Consider the following 6,809-nt stretch of genomic DNA (forward strand, 5'->3'; position numbering starts at 1 on the left):
CACCGAATCCAGTTCTATTCCGAGGAACGAGATAAACTGGCGGGGCAGTAATGAGCTCTTGGCCCAATTGACCGAGAGACCCAAATTTTCCAGATGGCCGAGAAGCGCTGTCCTGTGAGACAAAAGCTCTGACTCTGAATGCGCTAGAATTAGCCAGTCGTCCAGATAGTTCAGTACCCGTATCCCCTGAGTTCTCAGGGGAACGAGAGCAGCGTCCATGCACTTCGTGAATGTACGGGGTGCCAAAGATAGACCGAACGGCAGGACGGTGTACTGATATACCCGGCCGTCGAAGGCGAATCTCAAGAATGGCCTGTGACGGGGAATTATCTGGATCTGGAAGTATGCATCCTTCAGATCGAGAGAGATAAACCAGTCTCCCTGGCGAATTTGCGCGAGGATTTGTCTGGTTGTAATCATTTTGAACGGCCGTCTCATGAGGGCTCTGTTCAAGTGTCTCAGATCTAAAATGGGTCTCAGCGTCCCGTCCTTCTTGGGTACGAGGAAATAACGGCTGTAGAAGCCCGACTCGCTCAGAGAAGGATGCACTTGTTCTATAGCCCCCTTGTGCAACAGCTTTGCTATTTCTGCCCGAAGCAGATGAGCCACTTCTGTGTTCACACTCGTCTCGGTCCGTGCTAGAAAGCGAGGCGGACGGCGAGCGAATTGAAGCGAATAGCCGTGCTTTATGGTATTCAGCACCCATTCTGACACGCCCTGGATAGCTTGCCATGCGCTGGCACATCTCGCTAGGGGTCGAATGGTCTCTGGGTTCAGATCGCCGCGCTGTGCGGGATGGGGAACCTGTATCAGAGAAGATAGGGGGACGCGCGCATTGCGCGCGTCGCCGGTGCTCGAATACGGGGGCTCGCAGACAGCGGGGACTGGCTGTGCAGCATTCAATGGCTCGATCACTGTGGACGGGGCACATTTTGAAGCTGGGAGCCCGTGGCGCGAGAGCGGCATGGGGGTAAACGTGTCTGATTGTAAGTGCGCGCGCTCGTGAGCGGGCGCGGGGCTTACATACACAACACGGCCAGTGCTGGGGAGCTTTAGAAGATCTGCATCCCGGGATAACTGAGTGACAGAGCGTGCAGCGTGTAGGTGTGGGCACAGATTCGTGGGCACATTTTCTACACTTAGCACTCGAGCGGCGCTTGCCCGCTTTATGAGAGTGCGCTCTGTGAGCGTTACCGGGGAAACTGTGTTTGTGTGTAGTGGTGAGCACGTGGGTGTGGGCACATTTTCTACACTCATGACACCTTCGGCGTGAGCCGGAAAACCCGAAACCAAACTCTTTATGAGATATCTCTGGGTCGCCGTAAAAACGGCGTTTGTGTGCAGGCGAGCGAGTTGTGTTACTGGCTCGTTGGCTGCGATGTGAACCACTGCAGTAGCCTTTTTTAAGGGGACTGACAGGGCTGAGCGCTTTGATGGCAGTCCGGCCGCAGCGGGACTCAGCCATCTTTTCCTCCCTGCGGCTGCTAGGAGGACTTCGCGGGCTCAGGTTTCAGCGCTATCCTAGGCCGGGGTCCCCGGGGGGGAGGCGGTCTGCGACGGCTGACTGAGCGCTGTCTAGGGCGGCCGCCCTGGCGTCGCGAAGATGGAGGCTGAGCAGAGCGCTGTGTCGAGCTGCGTGCAGGAGGCTGATCCTGAGAGCGGCCTGCAGCGGAGCTCGAGCGGCGGGGCAGAAAGAGGTTCATAGCCTGTGAGGCTTTCTGCACCTCTGAGAAGCGATCCACAATCCCACTGACCGCTGGGCCGAACAGGCCGGTGGGGGAAAGCGGGGCGTTGAGGAAAACTGCGCGCTCCCTTTCGCTCATATCCGCCAGCGTCAACCAAAGGTGCCTTTCGGTGACGGTGAGCGAAGCCATGGACCTTCCGATGGCTTGTGCCGCTGACTTGGTGGCGCGAAGCGAGAGGTCCGTCGCGCTGCGCAGGTCAGTCAGAGTGTCCTGATCCGGGCCTCTCTCGTCCAGATCACGGAGGAGATCGGCTTGGAGGATCTGGAGCACAGCCATGGAGTGCAGGGCGGAAGCGGCCTGGCCGGCGGCAGCGAAAGCGCGGCCGACGAGGGCTGAGGTGGTCCTGCAGGCTTTTGACGGCAGGGCAGACTTTGAGCGCCATCTAGCGGATGGCGGGCAAAGGTGCGTTGCCACGGCTTCTTCGACCGGAGGGATCTGTGTATATCCCTTCTCGGCGGCCCCGTCCACTTGGGAGAGGGTCGCGGAGGCCGGTGAGCGGAGTCTCGCGGAGAATGGGGCGTTCCACGATTTAGCGAGCTCAGAGTGGAGCTCAGGCAGGAAGGGTGCTGACCTAGAGGCGGGCGCTTGGCGGCGGCTAGGCAGAAAACACCCGTCGAGCCTGTTAGGCGCGGGGGCCTTGGGTGGGGACCAGTCCAGTCCCATCTGGTCGACCGCTTTGGTGAGGAGGCGGAGGAGTTCCGCGTCGACACTGGCGCGGGACTTGCTAGACTCCTGTGTCGAGGAGGCGGAGCGGTGAGACCCCGACCATGCCTCGCTGTCCGAAGCCATGAGAGAACAGCTGTCTGATAAAGCGGCGTCGTCCGCTTCATCCCCTAGGGCGACGGCAGTGCGGGCGAAGGCCGGCCGCTGCGCGTCGGGAAGGGGAGAGGGAGATAGCGAGGCTCGAGGGAGGGGCTCCGGCGAGCACTCAGCAGCTGCCGCGGGTTCCGGTGGCCTCTGAGAGCGGCGCTTCTTCTTGCGCGGCCCGGTGGAGGCAGACGGTGAGACAGCGAGAGCGTCGAACGAGGCGAGTCGAGCCCGCAGGGTCGACATCGGCAGTTCTTCGCATAATTCACAGCCGCCCGCGGAGAGAGCGAGGGCTGCGTGGTCACGACCCAGGCAGAGAACGCAGATCACATGGCGGTCTCTTTCGCTGAGCGGAGCTTTGCAGGAAATGCAGTTAGGCATGATGCAATGTAAAAGGATATAATCGCCGGATAGCGAAGCAGGCAGGGATAGCTGAAGGCGGCGAAGACGACCGGCTTCCTCAGGTAATCCTCGGCTTGCAAGGCGCTTGTTTCAACGGCGGCTTCCTCAGAGTCCAGCGATGCGTAGTGCGTCGCTGAAGAGACAAAAATCAGAGAATAGCAGCCTCTGAACCTTCTTTTATAAGCTAAAGCCACGCCTCCTCACATGGGCTGTGACGCGTGAGCGCGCCCAGCGCGCTCATTGGGCGTGACGTCACGCTAAGGTTTCAGCGATAGGCTGCTGCAGTTGCCGCAGAGCAGCCAATGAGCACGCGACTTCGCTTGCTCTAGGTCTGCTTGCTGCCGCACTGCGTTGACAAGATATTAAATTAAGGATAATTTTTTGGCTTCATATCTCGAGAAAAGATGACTTTACCCGTAGCGTAAGCTTCTTACGCAATACGAGAGAACCTCTCGTAAGAGAACCAAACAAAGGCGAGTCGAGTCGATCCGAGCCGAGGCGAGCTGGTACTGTGTAGTGGAAAAGTGCCATTATTGACATCTCCATCATGTCGCTAGGCTACCTCCCGATCCCGCAGTGTTTTTTTTAGCCGCCCATTCCCGCCCGCAGCAAAGTTCAAACCGCCCGCTCCCGCGAGATTTGCGTTGGGTCCCGCGGGACCCGGCGGGACTCAATCCCAATGCAGCCCTCTAGACACATGCACTTAAATGGCGTGCTGAAAACAAAGCTGTTTTTGACCAGTTAAAATGAGTGTTTTCTTACAATACTAACGCCCGTTTCACACATACTCTGTTTGCAGTGCGTTTTTTTTTTTTTTCTGTACCCATGGTAACAGGTTAAAGCTTTCACACTGTTTCACACTGCGGTTGCAGTCCGTCGATCTGTTCCAGTTGCGGTGCGTATACAGTGCCACACCGAGTCTATAATTGCTGTGCTGCAAACACTGAATTAAAGTGACAGCGCATGTTTCGTGGTCAAAATGAACACAGATTGACCTGAAAATGTAGTAATTTCATCATAAATGCATTTAATTAAATAAAATCTAGTAATCTCACCATAAATGTATTTAATTAAATACTACTTTTTTCACAGTCATATTTTTACTTTAAGACTGGAGTAAAGCAAGGAAAACTACAATTTACCTCAACAAGGCGACATAATGAACAACTCTCTCATTCGTGGAGGTGGAAAAACAAGTTCTTTGTGACATGCAAGATTTATTGTATTAAAATTTAAATGCAAAAGAAAAGGCATGAAAGTCGGCTGTTTTTGTCAATTTTAAGTTTTAATTTTAAATGTTTGCGATTTTAATATAAGTACATGGTTAAATATTTGACCACTTGCTTGAGGAACTTAATATAAGTAGAAGTAATGCATGGAATAATAGGCCTACGTTGTTTAAATTGTGTTTAAACGTGCATACGTCCATTAAAGAGCGTATATGTGTACAAAGAGAATCGCAATAAGTTGCTGCTTAACTTCTGGATTTGAAATAAAAATAGTTAGTATGTGTTTGTGGTACAGCCGCGGATCAGCTATGCACTGCAAACGCAGCATATGAAAGCACTATAGCTCCTGCTGCTCCTGCACCGCATACGCACTGCAAACGGATCATGTATGAAATGGGCGTAATGACGCACTGCAAACGGATCATGTATGAAATGGGCGTAATGAGAATTTTTAATTAAAATATATTACAAACTTTTCATTTAGACCCTAAAGAATCATATTAACTTGTACAAAAATGGCATTATATGACCCCTTTAAGTGTCTATCTTTTTTTGTATACTCTTAGCTGATACTACTCTGGCAACCCTACATTTTGTGGTAGCTTTAATGTAATAATATACAACCTGGCTGTGAGTGTTGACCGTAAGAAGACGATCTGGACCTTTATTTAAATGTGAAAAAAAGAGAAGGTTTTTCAATTTAAAATAGTGGATCAGATCACTAGCAGTTCATACAGAGTTAATAGATAAATAGCAATGCATTTTATGACCATGGTAAGAGTACAAAAAGACAACTGGTCACAAATACGTTAAAGTGGTGATTATTTAGTAATTGTTTATTATTTGTCATCGTTCGTTGTTAGTACTTCATAACGAGGCTAATGTTATTTTGTATTTATTGATTACCTATTAAGGAACTATCTTTGTCCTAAGTTTAATTCTTTCCATATTACCAAATAGTGGTAGCTGAAGTGTTAATATAGAACTACAGATTTATAATTGTAAAACTTAATATAACTACATTTTTAAGAGAATTAAATGCATACTACCTCGCCATATAACCACCGGTGCGGTTGAAGTGTACGGAGCTCACGGTGACGAACAGTAATCGTTTGCCCTAGGTTCTGGGTGGGGATCACAGAAACCACAACCTCTGTGTCTTTTCTTTTCCACCATGAGGTGAGCTGCATGCCATACATTTAAATAAAAAATTATACGTTGTTAAACATAAGGTGAATGTGTTTCAACTTGTTGTCTCTCTTTTTTTAAACAATTATATCCTTTCTTTTTAATGTTCATTCAAATAATAACCTTTAAAAGTTACTATTAAGAACTTGTGAAACTAGAAAGCCTTCTTACTTGATGCTGTGGGGTTATTGATGTCTTGGATGGTTTCTGAGGTTTGTTTGAGATATCCCCATGTACTACATCCTTTCCATCCAAAGTTTCTTCATGGTCCCCCAGCAGAGATGAACTAGGCTGTGGTGAAGACTTTTGTTTCCCAATGGCACCGTCAGGCACTGAGGAGTCAACCTATCAACAGTGTGTTTAAAAACAGATCACGTTACTAAGGATCCTCGTGTAACAGTGCTTCTGTTTGTCTCTTAATTTCCTATTTTAAATACATTTAAAACAAATATAAAAATAAAATCTTTTACAATATTTCAATTGTTTGTAGAAGTTTCAGTTGTAATTTACATTAATAGTTTCTCTAAAAAAGATGTACCACACAAAAAATGATATACCACATATAATATTAATATTAAGTATGGATTGTGTAGTGGAATAACAGAAAATAAAGCGATGGAAAAGGGGTTTTGCTGTTATATATCTATGAGTAGTAAACTATTTCGGATTGACTGTAATTACCTTGGCTGCAGTAAAGCTAAAACTGTTATGTTTAGATTAGGGTTATTACTATTAATTCTGTAGAAGGCATGACAGCTTTATATTTACAGTATACCTTCTTCTTCGATGTCTTGAAATGAAACGGCTTCCGGAGTGGTGTAACATATCTCCCCCTCTTTTTCTGCTGGCGTTCTTTCTATTTTTCTTGGTCCACTCTGTATGTCTGCATAAAGTAAGGTATTGATGAAAGCAGTCATTTATAATTTCAATAACTTTGGAGAACTGTTTTAGATACCAATACATATAATGTGATGACATACAAAATGTAATTTTCTTCATATTTACTTTTACTTAAAAACTGTTACCCATGCCACCTTCAATGAAACCTTAATTAAAGTATTCAAACCTTCCTTCTGAAAACTCTTTGGGAATCTTCATACTCCTTCAGGAGAGCGGTGTGACTAGTCTGATAGCGGGCCACAAAATCATCAAGCCTAGTCAGGCGGCCAGAGGGAAATCGAATGTGTTTTAAATCCCACTGGCTCTTTTCCATTACGCCCTGCGTTTTGCTGTCCTCTGTTATGTTCTGAGAAAGGTATAAAAAACAGGTAAATTCGTAAAATAATTTACCTGTTAAACACATTAAGCACTTAGTAACAGAGGTGGGTAGTAACGAAGTACATTTACTTCGTTACATTTACTTGAGTAGTTTTTGGGAAAAATTGTACTTTTAAGAGTAGATTTGAATGTGGCTACTTATTACTTTTACTCGAGTACA

General features: G+C 47.7%; 1 long non-coding RNA gene across 1 annotated transcript; it reads right to left on the reverse strand.

Moving 5' to 3' along the window:
* Window positions 1–5,311: 5,311 nt before the first annotated feature.
* On the reverse strand, window positions 5,312–6,236 carry LOC307154144. The gene is made up of 3 exons (XR_013820284.1): window positions 6,147–6,236; window positions 5,543–5,716; window positions 5,312–5,367 (listed from the first exon to the last, which is right to left on the reverse strand). It is a non-coding gene; the product is annotated as an uncharacterized lncRNA (long non-coding RNA).
* Between the last annotated feature and the right edge of the window lie 573 nt (window positions 6,237–6,809).

This window comes from Squalius cephalus (assembly GCF_949319135.1).
Source record: "Squalius cephalus genome assembly, contig: scaffold_104, whole genome shotgun sequence".
Lineage (NCBI taxonomy): Eukaryota > Metazoa > Chordata > Actinopteri > Cypriniformes > Leuciscidae > Squalius > Squalius cephalus.